The sequence below is a fragment of the Adiantum capillus-veneris genome, chromosome 13, assembly GCF_014529385.1.
Source record: "Adiantum capillus-veneris isolate H3 chromosome 13, ASM1452938v2, whole genome shotgun sequence".
NCBI lineage: Eukaryota > Viridiplantae > Streptophyta > Polypodiopsida > Polypodiales > Pteridaceae > Adiantum > Adiantum capillus-veneris.
Window position 1 is genome coordinate 51,620,310 of NC_140943.1, and position 21,964 is coordinate 51,642,273.

Genomic DNA, 21,964 nt, shown 5'->3' on the forward strand with positions numbered 1-21,964 from the left:
GGTAAGCAAGCACGAGCATTTTTGGTAGTGATACTACTCAATCATTGAGATGACCCGAGTGCTAATAATGATGGCCCTTATCTTGCAAGGTTACTCGGTACCATCTCTCTCCTTGTCTATCTCTTTATAAGGCTTGCCCCTTCTAAATGTGTCAACTTGATCAATGGACCAAAGCCATGGGATAATTTGTTGACGTTGTCACTCTTGTCACAGGTGTTGTGCAAGTAAAGTGCTGCTTGGATTTTGAATCCCCCATTTTCAAAATAAAAGGTGCAGCTACCATGCCCAAGCCTCGCTTCACTATACTATAAGTTGCCTCGGACACCACTTGGCCCGCATGTAGTCCGAGAGAAGTAGCCCATATAGTTCATAGCCAAGACAGTGCCAAGCTATCCTTCAGTTAGGGACTATTTAGAAGCGTGTTGCGACATTTGAAGCGCTTTTTGGGTGATGATAATTTGAAGCAGGTAACGTGATAGACGTCGAGTCCCCGGAGCAGCAGACGTGGCATAAAAGGAGAAGAGCTCATCAAGTGCGGCCTCTTACGCATTTCCAAAATTCTCACCCAGCTACTCCTCTTAACAGTATGTCCGCTACTGCTGCTGGGGTTGGCCACACCCCTGCCTCCAACTGTCCGCGCTGCTAACGAGGACCCTTTGCCCCGACGAGCCGCAGCAGCTCCAACTCACCCTCAACATCAACGGCCTGCCCTGCAAGCCTGCCGCTGCCGTGCAATCCTCCGACTTCGCTTCCCAACTGCTCCGCAACGCCACCAACATCACCGGAAACCTCGGCTCCGCTGTCAACCTCGTCAGGGCCGCCAACTTCCGCGCCCTCAACACGTAAGGCCTTTCCATTGCCCGCATTGACTACAAGCCCCGTCGCATCAACCCGCCGCACATGCACCGGCCCCGTGCTACCGAAGTCCTCTTCGTCGCCCAAGGCACGCTGCTCGTGGGCTTCGTCACCACCTCCACCCAACCAACCGCCAACCAGTTCTTCTACCAAACCATCTATGCTAGCGATCTCTTTGTATTTACCCGTGGCCTCGTCCACTTCCAGTTCAACCCAGACAAATCCAAGCCTGCTCTTGCCATCGCCGCCCTCAATAGCCAAAACCCTGCTGCCTCCCAACTCGCCGTTGCCCTCTTCGTCTCCAACCTCCCTCTCCCAGAGGAGGTGCTCGAGACCACTCTTGGCATTGATGACGATGAAGTGCGCCTCCTCATCGCTAGCGTCCAAAACACCCTCAACTAGGATGCTCGGCCCGCTGCATGCTATCTCATTGTGCATGTAGCTTGGTGCATCGGCACCCCCCTGCTGGTGCCCCTACTAGTTCTTAAGAATTAAAAGACCCCCACGGTCAACCTTCCGACACGATACCACACTTAACCAACATTGAATTGCTTGTAGTGCCAATGGCACTTGCCTTCTAGTGTTTGTAGTTAGTCCCATGTGTCCTAACAAATTTGTATCACCTACAAGGCATCCCTTTGAAAGGTACAATGAAGTAAATAAAGAACTATGTATTCTATTCTAATTCTATAATATCATCTTCTCTCTTCTGTACTCATGCCTTCAAAATTGTACATTAGGCCATTCTCACATAATTAATTGCAAAACTTTATTGTGGCTAGCAACAAATTTTGTGCTTTGCTCATTCGTACATCATGATCATGAGTTAACCGACTGTAAGCACTTATGACATAGGTGAAAATGGTCTTGACAAATTACCGCGTGGGGGGGGGGGGGGGGGGGGGGGGGTAAGGGAGTGCAATGAGGCCTCCATCTAGACACATGTGACCTTTGGTATGGTGCCTTGATGGAATGGACTAAGAATGTATAGGCTACAAAGGTTTTGTATGGGAATGTGGAGATGCTTATGCTTGCTTTGCTTGCATTTTCAATAATATGGAGATATAATTCAATATAATCCTCTTGTCTTCATTCTTTTCTCCTTTTTTTTTGAGAAGGGTGAGGACAACAACAATTAATTCATAACCTAAATGATTATTCTCATACATAATGGAGAGATCCATTACCTAGTTTTCTTTTCTAGCTATATAATTAAAGTACTTGACAAATAGGATGGCTTTCAACACTTGGTTGGGTAATTCGAATCTTTTCTCTCTTGTTGACAAGCAGCTATCTAGATTTGATAGCTGCTTGGTTAACACTTGGTTGGGTTGTTGAAATTGTTTGTCTCTTGCAGTTAAACAAGCTACTTGGTTGGGTAACTGGAATCTTTTATCTCTTGTTAAACAAGCAACTATCAAAATTTGATACAATTGGATAGGTTCTTATCCATAAAGTTGGCTTGATGGGTTGAGAACAAATTTATATCCTTGGGGCTATAGATTCTAGTACACCTTAAACCCTGTGCTTGGTAAATATTTTGGAAGTTGAACTATGCATATGGTGTTTTATTGTGCTAGATATGTCGTTTATTTGTTTTACACTTGTTATCATGATTTTGAGGGATAGGGAGTGTTCATATAAATTTCATATAGTATAGAGACTATTCACATAAATTTCAAATTGTGGCCTGAATATAAAACAATTGTATGCTTCTTTAACATTTGCCAAATTTAGCATTGTAACTATTTTTGTCACATCATACTTATTTGTAATGCAAAGATGCTAGAACTTGTGGACAACTTTATTACCACAACATGATTTTGTCTTCACTTTTATGGCACCTAAGATCATGTACACATTATCATATGACCTGGATTTCTTTCAAGATTTGGTTGTACTTGACACTACACCTAGGAGCACAAGTCTTTCATAATGGTACGGAAGGTCATAGAATTTGTAGCCTTTAGAAGTGTGAGAATATCCAATGAAGATAAGTTTAAGACCATGAGCATCAAGATTTGTTCGTGTCTCTTTGGGAACATGAATATAAGCAATACATCCGAAGGTGAAAATATGAGATACAGAAGGAATTTCACCTATCCATGCTGTGATGGATATCTCACCAGAAGGAGTTGTAGTAGAAAGATGATTCTGAACAAATTTCACTTATCAAGGAAAATGTTTCCTTCATTGTAATAATCTACTCTAACTTTTGGAACATGTGTTGAGATGGCTTTGTTACATTTCATGTGAAACCCCTTGCCATACCATGTGCTTATATATAATCTATGTAGATTAACCCATGATAATGTGATGTGAAAAGTCTATTCGATCTTAAGAGAAGGAATGCTTAGAATCTGTCACTCTTTTTATGTTGTGCATGTGTGCAATCTATTGCTCTCTCTCTCGGGCTCTACAAAAGAGCATGCTTTGTACACACAACTATAGTGCAATAATGTATTCTGTCTTTGACCAAAATTCTATTTGATTAACTTTTTGTATATAGTTAAGCTCTCCACATATGTAGTTAAGCTTTTACCTTCCTAGTGCAACAAAAAACTTTGATATAAGTAGTACTATCAAAATCAAGGGAAGTGTCTCGTTTACTTATCACTCCCAATCTCACACCTCCTCTTGGTCTAGATTAGATAGAATGTATGTTTTGGGATCGAAATGGCTTCCCATCGTATGCTAATATTTTTGCTGGTATTCAAATGCCATTTTTGGATCACTTTCCCTGTATTTTGACTTTATCTGATGCAATTGATGTGTAAGTGCTTTAGACGACTGAAAAAGTCTCTCACTGACTCACCTTCCTCATGTTCGGCCTTTTGTAGCTGAGATGCTACACCCCAATGCACACCTTCTCGTATATACTCCTTCAGGAACAATCTCGGAAGAGTAGGGTAAATTGTTTTCTCTGCCATCTTCAAGGTCCTATACCAATTCTCAGCCTTCCCACTCAAAGTCAATCTTAAAGCATTGCACTTATGTGGTTCGTTGTCTTCACCTAGGGAATTGCATACTTGTTCAAATACTTCGATGTACTTTCGAGCATCTTTGTTTCCATTGAATTTCTGCGTAAGCTTTGCAATTTGTACCGCTTTACTCCTAGGCTCTCTCTCAGGCGCATGACACATATTCTCTTCCGAATCATATGGTGTGCTTCATTGTGCTATATATCTTGTTTACTTGTTTTACAGTTGTTATCAAGATCTTGAGGGATATGGATTATTCATATAAACTTCATATAGTCTATGAAGATAAAGTTCATAGAGACTATTCACATAAATTTCAAATTGGGGCCTTAATATAAAATAGTTGTATGCTTTTTTAATGCAAGATCTAGCATTGTAATGATTTTTGTAACACATCATACTTATTTTTAATGCAAAGATGCTAGAACTTGTGCTACCACAACATGATTTTGTCTTCACTTTTATGGCACCTAAGATTTCGTACACATTATCATACAATATGGATTTCTTTCAAGATCAAGATGTAATTGACACTACACCTAGGAGCACAAGTCTATCATAATGGTATGGAAGGTCATAGAATTTGTAGCCTTTAGAAGTGTGAGAATATCCAATGAAGGTAAGTTTAAGACCACGAGTATCGAGCTTCGTTCATATTTCTTTGGGAACATGAATATTAACAATACATCCAAAGGTTAAAAAATGAGATACAATGTCATAAATTCTAAATCTAGCTTTACCCCAATGATTTTCTCATGTTAAACTGATAATTTAATATGAGAAGATAAAAGGGAAACAAGAGCTAGAATATAGATATGTGTTTTTAGACCAAGCTCACAACAGGGCCAAAAGGAGATGATTTCATCTTCGCAAGGGCTCACAAGGAGATGGTCTACTGAAGAACAATGTGTGCATAATGGATCTTAAAATACCTTAGGGTTAGCTTCATTAAAGACCTCCAAAGTTTATTGTAAAAGTCCTTAGACCTTAGGTTAAGCTAGGCCTATTCTTGAGATGCTTGATGACTAAGATGCATGGTCAAGCTAGGCATGTGCTTGAAGTCAAAGCCAATTTCTATAAGGAGGGGATAAGACCTTGGAGCTAGGGGCATGATCAGAGAGAGAGAGAGAGAGAGAGAGAGAGAGAGAGAGAGAGAGAGAGAGAGAGAGAGAGAGAGAGAGAGAGAGAGAGAGAGAGAGAGAGACCATGCTCTTGCTAAACTCATGCATCATGACTAAGGTTCTTGAGGTGCTTAAGGTACTTTGGGGCCAAGCCTAGTGCTTGAGGTGCTTGAAATTCAAAAGAATGCCTACAAAGGACGGGGCAAGCCACACAAGTAGGGGATGAGATAGAATGACCCTCCCCTCACCCAATGGGCACTCCTTGCTCAAAGAGGAAAATAGGACACATGTCAAGGCCCTAGCTAAGTTGCACCCATAGTGTGCCTAAATCCTATTGGTTGACCCTTAGAGAGGGCCAATGAGAGTTTAGATTAGTTAAATTAATTTTTTAAGCTTTTTCCAAGCCCTCTCTCTCAAAGGGGAAAGGAGGAAATTTGTCTAAGGGCTACCTCTATTGCTAGCTGTGACCAAGGCTTGTGATTGGCTAGGCTTGAGAAATCCAGTGAGCTACAAGAATGAGCTAAAAGAGGGGGTCGATCAAAGCAACTAGGGGATTTCTTGCAAGATATACACCCTCACTCTCTCTCTCTCTCTCTCTCTGTGTGTGTGTGTGTGTGTGTGTGTGTGTGTGTGTGTGTGTGTGTGTGTGTGTGTGTGTGTATCTCTCTCATTGTGTGAAGTTCTAAGTACAAGAACTTCATCTCCTTCTCCAATCCTGTTGAGAAGTTGAGAGCCTACACCAACACTCTTGGCTATGGAATGAAAATCCAACCAAGAGCCATCCTTCAATGCTTAATCTTTTCATCTTCTTCATCATCATTATTATGCTATTATGCTATCCTAAGCAGTAAGAGTGATGATAAGTGAGGAACTATTTCTGTCTTGTAAGAATGCTTCTTCTTCCTCTTCCCTATCCTCATTCCCTGCTAGTTCTCTCCACCTTCGAAGGTGTTTGAGGTCTTGGGATTGAGGCCGGGGACAAGTTAGTGCTTTCATTTAGCTAAGCTATGGGCATAATTGTGGTGCATGAAGCTCTCTATCTTCATTGCACCATCAAGGTTTCAAAGAACACAAAGCTTGTATTGTACCAAGTCTCTATTTATGGGAGAAACTATAATACAAAAGCCTTTTGGAGGAGGATTGGCTCCACATAGATCCAGTCCTCAACTGTTGTCAAGTTATCTAATTCTCTCTCTTGCAAATTATTGTCCATGCCAAGTATATTAAGTATAATGGTTATGTTGCTACCTCTAATCACATTCACCCTCTACTTTTTGAAAGTAGTCTCATAAAAATGCTCACTATAATTCTCTTAATTCGGCTATTCTCAATGTTCATAAGCCATTTCCATTAAATTGGTATCAGAGCCATTGTTTTCTCTTTTCTTGCTTAAGAAGAGAGGTATTTACGTTGTCCATGAAAGGTTGGACCTGTTCATTGCAAGAGAGTAAGTGGGACAGGGATCTATTCTCCTAATTTTAAAGGATTTAGTTGGAGGTGCACCATTGGGAACTATAGACGTAATAATGGAGTCTCTCGGGTCTTGCCTTTGGCTTAACCATTATTGAGCTACTAGCAAGCTCAACATGGACCATAATCAACTGAGCAATGTTGGACCCTCTCCACTAGTCTTTGCAATCAACAGTTTCTAAACCACGGGTGTGGCTGCTTGAGAACTAATTTTCAAAGGTAAAGAAGAGTAGCGACTAAGGTTTTCGAGGGTACCAAAGCACAAAGTAATTCTATACATAAGTCTAATTAGCATGGCTAATAATAACCAAGAGAGTAGAATGAACATTGATAACTTTGATTTTGCACATAAAGGTGCTAATGATAATGCTCCCATGTTTGTTAATTGTAGTGTTATTAGGTTGCAATAAGCTATGGGCAACCCTGCCTTGCAAGCTGAAGTTACCCAACAACTGGGATTTCCATACCTCTCCAAGAAGGGAGAGAGCTTAGAAAGCCTCTTGTTGAGACTTTCAAAAGAAGACTCTCTTTGATAAGAGAAGAGGAGGAATCCAATGAATGAGAAATAAGTGAATCTCCAAATTCCTCTGAAGATGTGGCTCCACGAAAACAACGGTCTCCATGATCCCCAACTTCTCCCAAAAGGAAAATATTATCCTATATTCCTTTTCCTCGTCACTTCAAAAGTGAAGAGAGAAAACAAAGGAAGAAAAAGGCAAGAACGAGCTCACCCTCTTCTCCTTCTTCTTTACTTTCCTCCTCTTCCGACGAAAGCGGCGGTCATTCTCTTAGAGAATACAAGAGGAGAGGACATTGCAAATCCTACTCTGCTTGGAAAAGGTCCCAAAAGCTTAAGAAGTTCAAAGAGGGAGCAAAGAGTATCTCTTTTTCACCTATGATGGCACCTTTGGTGCTATTGACAAAGTATTGGCCTTCATCCAGTAGTTCGATGCGGTCTTTGGAGACAAGGGATTCATAGAGTCCTCCAAGCTAAGCCATGTAGCTATGCACCTTCAAAAAATTTCTCGATAATGGTGGGCTAGTATCCGCGGGACCATTATATTATCCAAAAAATTTTCTTAAATAGCAAGACCATTATATAACTTAACAAAGAAGAACTTTAAGTACTCATGGACTGCTAAAGAGAAAAATTCTTTTGACAAGCTCAAAGAGAAGCTTACCTTCCAACCAGTGCTTATGATTTTGGATCTCTCAAAGCCATTTGAGGTCAAATGTGATGCTTGTGGTGATTTCCTTGGAGTAGTCTTGCTTCAAGAAGGGCATGCCATAGCATATGAGAGCCGAAGGCTCAATGCTAATGAACGGGTCTTGGGCATATGTGAAAAAGAGCCTTTAGCTGTTCTACATGCCCTAGACGCATGGAAGTACTATTTATTGGGGACTCCATTTATTTTGCAAACGGACCACCAAAGTCTCAAGTACTCCATGACACAAATGAAGCTTCCTAACAAGCAAATGCAGTGGGAAAATTTTGTTTCGCAATTTGATTTTCATATTGCTCACTTTTCTAGTAAGCATAATCAAGTGGCCGATGCACTATCGCGATAAGTGAGGGTAAACATGGTGTCTATAGCAACTGACAATGATCTATCTTCCATGATAGATGAGTACGCTACTGACCCTGATTTTAAAGACATAATGTCATCCCTTGCCTTAGGGAAGAAAGAGGAACCATTCACCTTGCAGCATGGTTATCTTCTCCATGGCAACAAGCTATATGTTACTCACTCCCTTCGTGAGAAAGTTATGTATGAATCCCATGCGCCTCCCTATGTGGTGCACTGATGGATTCAACCTATTCTTGGAGGAATATAGATGCACTTCTATTGGCCTACCATGAAAGTGGACATACAAGAGTATGTTTCAAAATGTGTGGTATGCCAAAAGACCAAGTATGATAGAGGGAAGAAACCTGGATTACTCTTGCCATTGCCCATCCCTAATTCACCATGGGAAAGTATATCCATGGATTTTATCTTTGGATTACCCAACTCTATCCATGGGAATGTTGTGTGTGTGTGTGTGTGTGTGTGTGTGCGTGCACGTGCGCGTTTTTTTTCCAAAAAATGGAAAAAAGAGAGAGGGAGTGGTAGAATGTTGTCCATGTGTGTGTGTGTGCATTTTTCTTTAATATAAAAGTTTTTTAAAAAATCACGAGTCTATAAAAATACGCTAAAAATGTTTTAAAAATAGCCAAAAAATCAGAAAAAGGTCATAGAGTCACAAAACATGTTCTAGATTGGCATTTCACATCACGATTTTCTATTTTCACATTTTTTTGGTAAGAAAAGAGAAATTTAAGAAATAAATTTTCCAAAAAAAGTTAAAAATTTACAAAAAATAGCGAAATTAGCACCGCTTCTTTTTTGAAAATTATGCATCCAATTCAACTCAACTTGCAACACTATGTAATGTAATTACATCATCTAGTCAATCAATTATCAATATGCCACTCAAATTTGAACTGTTTTGGATCATTTTTTACTGTTTTGACTCAAATTTGACCCGAAAGTTCGTCTAATTAGTGGTCTAATTAAACTTTTTGCCCCTTTGGTCTAGCAATCATGATCAAACCAGCATTTTCACCATCTCATTTTCACATCTATTCAATCATTCAAAGCAATTTGAAAGTGTATAATCATGCACAATTAACACACTTACAAGCTTACACACACATAATGATGCAATTTGCAAACTTAAAACCATTCACCATAATCAATTTGATGACCATAAACCTTCGATAACTTTAAATCAATCAATTGGCATCAACATTGTCACACAATTGCACTCAATTTTGTGCACTTTGCCTACACATAGACTCATACCCGATACACATAAAATTGAACCAATTTTGTTGTGTCTAATTTTCAATTGAAAGCTGCACCTAAATCTGTTGAGATGTAGAGAGAAAGAGAGAGAGACGAGACAAGAGACACACCATATACGCTCCCAAAGACTGATTCATATTGAGGACAATACACAAATATATAGGTGAGACCAAGTTCAGTAGAGTGAGCCATATATAGCTCCAACACCCCCACTCAAACAAAGGTCTCTAGCTTTGGATGAAAAAACCCTTGGGGAGTTCAAGGGAAAAACCCAAGCCCCTATACAATGTGAAAATATGAACCAACGATGATGATGTGAAAGTGAATTGTGCATCTATTCAAGTGACTTAGATATCACAATGTGCAAATGTGGAGTGTGCATAGTGCATGGTACCTAAAAGATTACAATGTCATATGTACAAAGCTATTACAATAGCAAAGAAGCTAATCTAGAAAGAGTGAGGCTGAAGCAACTCCAAGCTCCGAGCGCAAGAGGATGAAACGTGACTCATTGAGGCCTTTCGTCAAAATGTCTGCAATCATCTGGTCACTTGGACAGTGTTCAACCATAATGGTTCCTTTGCATACTTCATACCTGACATAATGATAATGGACAGCAATGTGCTTTGACTTATTATGTTGAACATAGTCTTTTGCAAGACTAATAGCACTTTGGTTGTCACACCGCAAGGGTGTGCTAGAAAGAGGAGAGTGACCAATATCAACCAGCATTTGTCAAAGCCAAATCAACTCACGAGCTGCAAGTGATGCCGCAACATATTCTGACTCAGTCGTAGAAACTGCAGCACAACGTTGTTTCTTGCTGGTCCAAGAAACAAGACAACCAGTTATAAAGAAGCAATTTCCACTAGTAGCAATTTGCCCAGTCTGCATCTGTGTAACCCAAAAGAGAAAGAGATTGCATAGAATCCGATGTGAGTTATCGTCGATAGACTAAACCAAAATATGTAGTGCCTTTCAAGTATTTCAATACACGCTTTGCAGCAGACCAATGCTTAAGAGAAGGACATGCAAGATGTTGTCCAAGATAATTAGCAGCAAACAGAATATCAGGACGAGTGTTCATGTAAACAAACTGAAGACATCCAATCAAGTTAGCATAAGGTTGATTTGTGACAAGTTGACCGCCATTGTCAGAAGTTTTCTTCGTAGAGCTCGCAAGACAAGGTGTGTTGGCTGAATGTGTAGATTCCATACCAAATTTTTGAATAGTATCTGCAATAAAATTTGACTGTCGAAGGAATAAAATACCTTTTGTACAGTTCCGTTGGATTTGAATGCCAAGACAAGAGTGAATCTCTCCAAGATCCACCATATCAAATGCAGAAGACAATAACGTTTTCACTTGCTGAAGAAATCCCAAATCATTGGAAACAAGGATGGTATCATCCACATAAAGAGCAAGAATCACAAAACTGCTACCTTGACATTTTATGTATAAGTTGGGGTCTGACGAGCAAGAGATGAATCTTTTAGAGGTGAGAAAAAGATCAAATTTTGTATACCAGGCTCGCGAAGCTTGTTTGAGACCATATAGTGCCTTATGGAGTTGAGCAACAAGGTCTTCTTTACCTGGAATAACAAACCCTTCTGGTTGTTCCATATAAATTTCCTCTTCCAAGTCACCATTAAGAAAAGCAGTTCGCACATCCATTTGATGAGCTTCTAAATCAAATTGAACAGCAAATGCCAATAAAACTCGAACACTTGTAGTGCGAACAACTGGTGAAAAAGTCTCTTGATAATCAACACCAGCTACTTGGGAGTAACCTTTTGCAACTAAACGCGCCTTGAACTTGTCAAAAGATCGATTTGATTTTACTTTTGTCTTATAGACCCACTTACATTTAATAGCTGTACGACCAGGAGGTAATTCAGTTAGTATCCATGTACCTTTAGAGATAAGAGAATCGTACTTTGCTTCCATAGCCTCTTGCCATTGATCCTTTTGTGGTGAAGAGATAGCTTCATCATAAGTAACGGGATCTTCAGAAAAAGAAAAAGCATTATCAGCAATATCGTCATCATAAACATGACATGAGCCATGTTCAAAATCAATAGGCAGATCAACAAAAATATCAATATCATCATTGGCAACATTTGAAATGGATGGTTGTGAAGAGGAAAGTTGCTTTATAGGAAGAGTTTCATCTTCTGAAAGAAATGGAAAAGCCTGAAGCAATGATTTAGTATCATCAGAATCATCCATGGACCATGAGCCTCCCATAAGCTGTTCGTTAAAAGTAGCATCACGATTCACAATTACTTTCTTGGAGGAAGGGTCATAGAATTTGTAGCCTTTGGAAGTGTTAGAATATCCAATAAAAATAACTTTAAGACCAGGAGCATCAAGCTTTGTTCGTGTTTCTTTGGGAACATGAATATAAGCAATACATCCAAAGGTTCAAAAATGAGATACAGAAGGAATGTCACCTGTCCATGCTGTGATGGGTATCTTACCAGAGGGTGCAGTAGTAGGAAGATGATTCTGAATAAATGTTGCTGTCAAAGTAGCTTCAGCCCAGAAAACACGAGATAAGCCAGAATGAATCAGCATACATCTTACAGCATTGAGAATAGTGCGATTCTTTCGTTCAGCAACACCATTCTGTTGAGGCGAATATGGAATAGTGTGTTCATGATGAATTCCACTGTCAGCAAAGTAACTCACAAACTCTCGAGAAACATATTCGCCTCCATTGTCACTACGAAGCTTCTTAAGGCGACGACCAGTTTGAAGTTCCGCAGCCTTGTGGAATTGTTTGAAAACAGATAAGGCTTCAGATTTTTGTCTAAGTAGAAATACAGTCGTATACCTTGAGAAATCATCAATAAAAGTAATGAAGTAGCAATATATTGTGATCTCGAAGAAGGTAGAGGTCCACATATATCAGTTGTATTTGAAAGAGGAAAGGGTTTACGATTGTGTTTCCCAATAGCACAAAATTCACAAATTCCCATATGGGGATGGGCTTTAAGATCCATGCCATGAACAAGATCACGATGTTGAAGATGAACAAGATCACGACGTTTTGAGAAATCAACATGAACAAAATGGTGATGCCATACTTTGCAATCATGATCACTTGGAGCAGTGACAATATTTGCTACATCATCGTTGAGAGAGAGTTCAAACAAATTACCGTTTCGAGGAGCAGTGGCTATAGTCTGTCCATCTTTCTCAATTCGGCATTTGGTATGATCAAATCCAACAAACAGACCAAGATCAACAAGTCTAGCAACTGAAAGAAGATTACGTTGAAGATCTGGTATATGTAATACTCCTCGCAAAATTCGAGTGGAACAAGATAAGGTACCAAGATATAAGTCTCCAATACCCTTTACTTGACAATTAGTATCATCAGCAAGATAAACAACACGTTGAACTGGCAATGGATGATAGTTATGGAGCCACTTAGACTGATATGTCATATTTCCTGTAGCACCAGAATCGACAATAAAAAGTGATCCATCACATACATGAAGTATTCTGTCTGGAGCAACTGAACATAGGACACAGCTTGTTTTCGGTACAATGTTGTTTCGATGTTCAGGAGCATATGCTCTATTACGATCTGTGTCGAATCGACGCTTATAGCACATATGAGTGGGGTGATCATATCATCCACAATATTCACAAGAAGAAGAAGAAGAGTCTCTAGATAAACGTGGTTGCTTTGTGGTAATATTGTGTTCTTCATCATATTGACGTGCCCAACAATCATCTTCAGTATGGCCATTTCTATTGCAGTAAGAACATTGCTTATTAGGAAATTTGAGACGAGAGAAAATATTACCGTGACGGCCACCTCTGCGGTTTCCTCGTTGAAATGGACGCCTTCGAACATAAAAAGCACGTTCCATATGTTGTGACTCAGTCTCCTCTTGTGAAATCATAGCTGTATCATGACAAGCATTCCGACGTTCTTGACGTTGAGAGTATTCAATTAAAGACATGCAGGCTTGGTCGAAATCAAGACCATCTTTATTAGAGAGAATAGTAACAATGTTATCATAAGAAGAGTCCTTCACCGTATCAAGGAGAAGTTTAATTAGTTGCTTTTGTGGAACAGGATCACCGGCAGTAGCAAGTTGATTGATAATAGATTTGAAAGATTCAATATGTCCCGTCATGGCAGTACCAACTTCATATTGTAACTTGTTAAGCAACCCTCTCAAATAAAGTATTTCTGTAACAGATTTCTTCTGAAAGTTTGCAATAAGGTACTTCCATACGTCGTGGGAAGTAGGCAGTTCATACATATCAAGCAAAAGGGAATCAATAAGAGCAGAAAGAATATACCGACGAGCTGCTTTATCACGTTTTTGCCAATCCGTATAGGCAACATTCCAATCTTCAAATATAGGTCCTTCAGTGATAAGCACGTTATCATTATCCGTATCAACAGGCTGAGGCGGACAAACATGATTTCCAAGAACAACATCGGAGAGTTTATCGCCTTCAAGAATTAACAACATCTTTGCTTTCCAGCCTAGAAATCCTTGACCTTGGAAAGGAGGAACAAAACGCTGGCCAGAAGGAAAGCCGTTGACGAGAATATTCATAGCCATATCTTGTTGCGAAAAGATGTATAAGATAAGATCGTAGAATCTACACACCATATATGATGAAGGCCGCAATTGAGTATGAGAGAGATATGAGTACTGCGTTCTGTCAACGATAAACGTAAGAAGGATGCTCAAGGAACGTCCAAAGATGTGAGAGAGGTCACCCAAAAAAGGCAAGGTAAAGGAGACGTAATAATAAACGAGTCCTCAAAATAGAGTGGCGTGAGACGCAAGATTGACGGCCACAATACGAGTAGAAAAAAGCTAAATCTTCTTGAAAAATTTAACGCCAAAATAAGAAAAAAGATCGCGGACGCTTCACGAAGTAGGACGAAGAAAGCTGCATCAAGCTCAATTGCAGTAAAAACAACATAACTTTCTGCTGTGAACTCCGATTGACGCAAACCTAGAACTCAAATCGAAGAGCTCGAGGAGACGAACAAGTTTTGGATGAAAAGTGCCATTGTGCTACACTCCATTGCGCTTTTCCTGTTTTTCCAAATTTTGAGCAGAACAGCAAGAAAAATTGAGATGAAGTTCAGGGTGTCATCAACAAGAAAACGTAATCAACGATTAAATTGATTAGAAAAAAATGCCACATAAAACACTAATCATATTCTTCTTAACACAAAACAACCACAGTTAACAAGAATCAACGCTCAGAAATAAAATTTGTAGAAATTTTGAATCTTACATACGAATCGCATACACATACTGTTGTGTCACCATGAATTAAATCGGCGCGTGATCGTTACTGCTCTGATACCATGTTGAGATGTAGAGAGAAAGAGAGAGAGACGAGACAAGAGACACACCATATACGCTCCCAAAGACTGATTCATATTGAGGACAATATACAAATATATAGGTGAGACCAAGTTCAGTAGAGTGAGCCATATATAGCTCCAACAAAATAAAAAATTGAGTGGGTTAGTACACTCACATTTACGTCAAGAATTGCATCAAATTATCACTCCAAGTGATGACTCCACTAGGGTGTGTGTGTGTGTGTGTACTTCTAAAACCGCTTTGACCATGACGACAGACACCAACACAAAATCTTATGTGTAGCTTCCATTTCAACAAAATTAAATGCATAAGATTAATTAGCGCACATCCAATTAAATATTTATCAATGTGTAGCATTAAACACACATGCAATAAGTGATACAATTAGTGAGTAATATAGAGGGAATAATTTGAAAAAAAAACCTTAATAACACACTAAAAATCACTCAAATCTACATGAAATTTTGCAATTTTTTTTCAATAGAGTGATTACCAAGCGTCTAATTAGGTAGGCACACATATTTAGCACAAAAATTGTTAGTAAACAGTCACAAATTAGTGTCAAAACTAGCGAAAAAGAGGGGAAAACATGAAAAATATACATACAATTTCTTAGCCAAAATCTCGTCACAAATCATCCATTCACCATCACCAATACCTAATTGAAAACCTAAACTACTTTGGTTAATGACACTTGTACACACTAATGACTCCGCCAGCTTAAGCAACCGATCTTTGAAAGTGGCGCCAATGTTGGCTGGTTGTAGCATAGCTCAATCCACCGACATAATGTCAATTTGGAGGACCAAATCCCGACTAGTGCATGGAGGCATGGAGTCAAAAGAAATTCAAGAAGCGGATCCAAATTGTGAGAGAGAAGAAGAAGGAAATGCAATGCAAACAGTGTGCTACTTAATGCCTACTCTCTAATCTCACAAATCAAGAGGACAATGGTGCACACTCTCATTAATCACTCACATATAGATCAAAAGCTCAAAGAGCTCACCAATCAATCAAAGGAGAAGAGTAATGAGAGTGGGAAGAAATAATTAGAGACTAATTTACACTTAACCACACACCATTAATGCAAATGACATGGTCCGGGAGTTAGAAGCAAAAGAGTACTCAACTTTCAATTTCATGCCATCGAAAGAGTGGAAGCACAAGAGGAAGCTCCGCTATATGCACCACCATCTCCACCTTACTCACAAGATTCCATGAAAGCTTAATTACTTTCAAACGAATAAGTGAAAAATGACCTAACTTTCACTTTTATACCAAGGGCATAAACAAAATGTTCGGCCGCCCATGAGATGCATAAAATTGTGTGCATCTGTAGAGCTCTTAGGCATCATGATAGAGTCAAACATATAGTTTGAAACTCATGTAGAGACTATAAATACATCAAAAGTGCATATACAAATGATATTCTATAAAAAAAATGAAGCACTGTATGCTAAAAATAGCGTCACTGAAGGTCATTCACTGCCCTCTGCTAAAATCCATCACATGGAGTAGCAAGGTGCAATGCATAATTGCTTTATTGAATAAATACTAGGATGCATACAAGGATGTTGTATTGGCATCACATGATGTAGTTTGCTTACATATGCTACCTCAAGATTTGGGTATGTAGGTCAAGAGACTAGCTATCATTTAACTTGAATCCAATCTTACCAGCACAAGGAAATGATACCTATAACGGGAGTAATAATGTCATAAAGCAAGCTGAAAATAAACTCAAAGCTACACAAAAAATTGAAATTGCACACATAATGTGATAATGTAATCTTAAAAAGTAAGGAAATATACACAAGAATCCCGATGCACAAAAGCATGTCTTTGCATCTTTGATTTATTATTATAAAATGCAAAGTTCTCTCCTTCACACATCAACTAATTAACCCAATCTCCAAGTATGTTGCATCGTCATCGGGGTTCATAGAAAGGTTTTAGGGAGAGATGTTATGAAGCCTTAAAGAAATTCTATGACATGAGGTAAGATGTACACCACTATTTTGTTTTTTGAATAGACACCATATGCACACTAAAACAACTAAGACAAAGTAGTTTTATATAACAGAGAATTGTGAGGTGCAAAAGCTAGAAGGGCGTGCAGTATAGACCTAGAGGAAAGGTGAAAGATATTGATTCTAACAATCAAACAATCAAGTGTATTTTGATTCACACCAACTTTCAAGGAGAAATGGACACACACTTTTTAATTCTTTGTGTGTGTGTGTGCATGTGTGCGCATGCGCGCGCACCCACACCTGTACATGTGCATGCACACATGCAAGTCCTAGGCTTAGTCTTGCGACATGTCCTTGTTTCTCTTTCACCATCGTTATATTGCTACCTGGAAAATTCTATAAGATGAGACAACTAGAGATAAAGAGAAAACAAAAAAGGCCCCTATTATTGTTGCTCCTCGTATTGGTTTCTATGTATATGTGTTTACTTTTTGTATGCATTCCTTTGGTGCTTTGATGCTAACGCATTCAAGTGCTAGATTATCATTGGTTCCAGGTCTCCATATACTCTAGTGGTATTTGTGGAATCAAGACAATTATGTTAAATACATGTTGATAGGGATTAGGGTGAATAATAAATGACATTCATGAGTAATACATGCAGCTATAAATCTTAACTAGAAGCACAAAGTTAATCAAAAGAATTGTTGCAAAAGAGTTAGTTTATTATTGCATTATAGTTTGTGTGCAAAGCATGCTCTTTTGTAGAGATAGAGAAAGTACAATAGTTGGCACACATGCACAACACACAAAAATGGAACATTCTTACCACTCCAACTCTTAGGGTTGACTTAAATTTTTACATAACATTCCACATGGCACTTATCAAATAAATTCTACATAATTAGCTTACACATAAGCACATGACATGGCGAGGGACTTCATACAAAATGCAACCAAGCCCACATCCATGATCCCAACAATTCCCCCTTTTGGGTGTTGTTTCACACAATACTCTCCAAACACATAGAGGGTGAGGCACACACAAGTATCCCCTATTACAAAGGGTGTAAACACACAATCACAAGCCTCTCCTCAAACATAGGCAAGAGGACGGACTCACAATCTCCCTTATACGTAAAAAGGGTGGTCACAAATTAAGTGTTTTCTACAAAAATGTACAATACTAATTTTCTTGTTGAATTGGAGGAATCTTGTAAAAGCACACACATCTAAAACTTGTTGTTGTTGTGTATTTTCATGTTGTTATTGTGATTCATTGTTAGTTCTTGGTTGTTCTTCATTGTTCACTTCATGTTGTTCATTTTATTGTTTTGTTGTTGATATTTGTCATTGCCTTATGACAAGTGATCGAAGTTTTGATCTTCCTCACCAAAGTACCATGAAAGTTAAATTCATAGTGCACTACTAAATCAGTAAGGGAAGGACCTATCACTTGGCATGTCCAATGACCATGTCCATTGGCTGTGTCAAATCTTATCAAAAGTGCATAATGCCAAGATATATCCATAGTGACCAAAGTAAAACCAAATTTTTCATATAAATAAACATAGTTTGCATACATTGATACAAGAAAAAATATTATCTTGGGAACTTAAGATTGTATACCTTTCATACAAATCAATTATCTTGGACCTACAATAACCAAATTACAAAGCATTATTGTTTGACATAGATTCCCCATCATAATTGACGTAGCCAAATGATGGTCCTCCCCTACCCTTTGGTAATTGGGTGAGGAGGCACTCACATTTTGCTTGTTTTTCTTACATTAGCTCAATAATTGAGCAGTCTAGTCAAAACATGATTGACCAGTTGTACATATGGCATAGAGTGGGCATCATAGGGAATATGTGCTTCCATCATAATTTTTATCTCCATCAATGGGTTGCATGCTTCTCCTCTAGTTTTGGAGGCAGTCTCATGCTTCTCTTCAGGTGCTACAGGATCTTTTTATTTTAACACTAGGTTGGTAACCTAATAGGACATAAAGGTTTCCTTTCATGGTTTTGAAAAAACTTCCAATCTCATAATAGAACAAATATTTTTGGAAAATCCTTCCTTGAGCGTACATTTTAAATACCTCTACTTATGGGAAAAATGATTAACTTTGAAAACGTTTCACCCTTTGGTCATGGTAAGCCTCCAAAGTTGATGTAGTACTACATTTCACTTAGAACAACATTTTTTTTGCTTAGATTTTTGTTCACTCTATAATTGTTGTTGAAGATCTCAACAACCTTCATGACTGTTCCCCCTTGCCCATGTTGAAGTTTGTACCTTGCCACAATGGTGATGTTGGTGTCAACCATGTAGGTCATGAGTAAGAACCTATCTAAAGTGATCCCATCAATAAAATAAGTTTTCTTATTGATTAATTCTTCAAACTATGTTACTTACAGTCATCCATTAGAGAGACATCTTTGAATCATTAGAGGCAATGCACAAATTATAGGCTCTTATCCATTTTTATGATATTTTCCGTTTTATGGGTACATTACAATGTTGTGATAGTCTTAGTTGTGGATCATAGCTTATTTGGTGAAGTTTCTGAAGTCAGGCTAGAAACCAACATAGATGTTGTAAGTTGAAGTTATAGAATGTGGGACTCTATTGAAAAATATGGGTTGTAGACCGTACTGGACTCTGAGTTGCTTGACAAGATGACAAAACAAGTGACAATGACTGCAAAGGGGTTGGGAGCCACTACCAATATTAGAGCATTAGCATTTAGGTTGCAAAGGGTGTGCATCCTTTTTAAGATAACCTTTAGGTAGTTACGGGAAAGAGAAGAGCTATGCCCAACATGGATCTTGATTTTAAGATTATTTTGTGAGGAATGAGATTGTATCCACAACAAATCCTACATGGATTCTGTTTGTTCTCTCTCTCTCTCTCTCTCTCTCTCTCTCTCTCTCTCTCTCTCTCTCTCTCTCTCTCTCTCTCTCTCTCTCCTCGGCTTCTACCCTTTCTGTGCCTTGAATTTGATTCCCTTAAATTTTAGATGAGTGGTGCACATCACTTTATGTTTATGTGCTAAAATACGAGATAGATGTTGTGATTGTTTTCATCTCTGTGGATGGTTCGGTTCTTTGGTGTAGTGAGTTTGAAGTGGATCCTATTAAAAAATGTAGTAATTTTTCATGGAAGGTTTGGGTGTGTGTGTATATATATACGTATATATATATGGTTTTTTTATGCATTAATATCATATGCATGGTAGGGGGCATAAGGCTATTAGAAAGGTGGTATACACCAATACCGTTAAATATGTTCTCAAGTTTTAACATAATTGATTGTAGGCCTATCTCTATTCCCTTATATCAAAATTTGAAGATAAGAGAGTATGTCGATGAAGTGATTGAGAGTGCTCAAATGTACAGGAAGATTTTGGGAGCTTCATCTCTCCCTCATTACTTGATATTGTCATGGCCCTCTAGGAATGAGGACTCAATTGGTAGTGTATGTGGTTAATGCTACCACAATATACCTCCAGGTGCTCGGGCTCTAAGCACCTCAAAACTAGGTGTCTGATGGTCTCTGGGTTGAAATTGGATATACCTCCTCTTTGTTTCTACATATGTGTATATAAGCAATCCATCTACCTCACCATAAATCCACAATAGCCTATCAAACAAGGCCTTTGGATCCATGATTGCCAAAATTAGGGATTTCATATTCACGTAATCAAGTGTTTTTCTTGTGATCGCAATGTTAATTAGCAAAATTCTCAATTCACAACTCTTCACATTCACAAAAAATTATCATGTGACCTGAAGGCTACCTGACGGTCGGGTTATTTTTGCCCGCCTGGCAACAGCCGTGGACCTACCGGGCCACATGAGGGGCCCTCTGGGCAACATCAAGGGCCCTTTGGGCAATATCAATACCCTGACAAAAGTGATAATAGGCAAACAAAAATCAAAATAGCTTGAAATTGGTGAATGATGAGGAGTGCTCTATTCCAACAATAGAAATGAGTCCCAAGACATTGCACCACCTTAACCCTCCACGAGGATGCACGCAAAACGCAGAGAGTCGGAGAGAGCGATAAATTGATGGTAGAGAGAGACATATATCGTGCATTATATATATATATATATATATATATATATATATATATATATATATATATATATATATATATATATATATATTATGATGAGTGTGTGCGTGTGTATGGATGCGTTCTTGCGTGCGTGGGTAATTAAGTTTTTTTGTTTTTTGTTTTTTCTTTTTTCTTTGTTTATCTTGTTTTTGTTTGTTTTGTTTTTCTTTTGTAATTTGCCTTTTTTCTTTTTTTATTTTGTTTTATTTTTTTAATTTTTTGGTTTGAAATGCCAAGGGCGGTAACCATACGTGCTTTTACAGGAAAATAGACTCAAAAAATTTACATGATGAAGATCAAGGATAAATCTCAAGTTTTAGCTCTAGTGAGGACTCTAGAGAGTGTGCCAAAAGGGGTGTCTATAGGACCCTCCAAACTTGGCGCCTCTCTAAAAATTTGGAGGGAATTTTGAGGCCGTCGGGCTACAAAGGGGCCTGCTGGGCAAATCAAATATCCCGTCGAGTAAACAAAAACTCTCGGTTTTAGCAGTAATGTAAATTTGATGTTATTAACACTCCCATGGGGTATTAATAACATGAGTTACTATCACTTCACACTAAATCACGTGAAGACATGAATGAAATCCGTGGCCAAATGTAGCAATCTAGGTCAAATATGGTGTCAAGCAGCTCTTTATGTACGAGCACTAGCTACGGTGTGGAATTTGGCAATCAAAGGCTAGTCAAAGCTAATCTGGGGTCACTATGTGTGATCAAGTTCTAAAAATCGTCTCTTGGCTCAAGTTGCCGTAAAAAAATAATCAACAAATTAAACCAGACACTAATCGTGTGCAAGTGTGTGAGCAATGGCTTAAATCAAGCCAAATCAAGATCTCACGTGTGAATGTGCTCTAACTAGCATAATCTGGTCAATATCGAGGCCACAAACAAATCTCTAGCGTAAATCGGGGTCAAATGTAGTCAAGTGTGGAATCTGCTATCAAATCGAGCCAAAATAAAATAATACGCATGAACGAGCTCTAAATCTTGTGAACTGACCGGATCTAGACCAAATCAAAATCCGTGTATGAACAAGGTCGATGCATGCAATCTTGCTCAAATCTGGCAAACTCGGGCGTAATCGGGTAAAGTCTGGCAAAAATCGGCACTCGTCATGGGTATCTACACTAAATGTGCCTAGTCGTGCATATGTGCGCGTGAATGGGGTGTGTACGGGTTATGGGATGTGTGTGAGAAGCAAGGAGAAA

General features: G+C 38.7%; 1 pseudogene; it reads right to left on the reverse strand.

The window, feature by feature from the left end:
- Positions 1–593: 593 nt before the first annotated feature.
- LOC147443993 (uncharacterized) lies at positions 594–1,293 on the reverse strand (annotated as a pseudogene).
- Between the last annotated feature and the right edge of the window lie 20,671 nt (positions 1,294–21,964).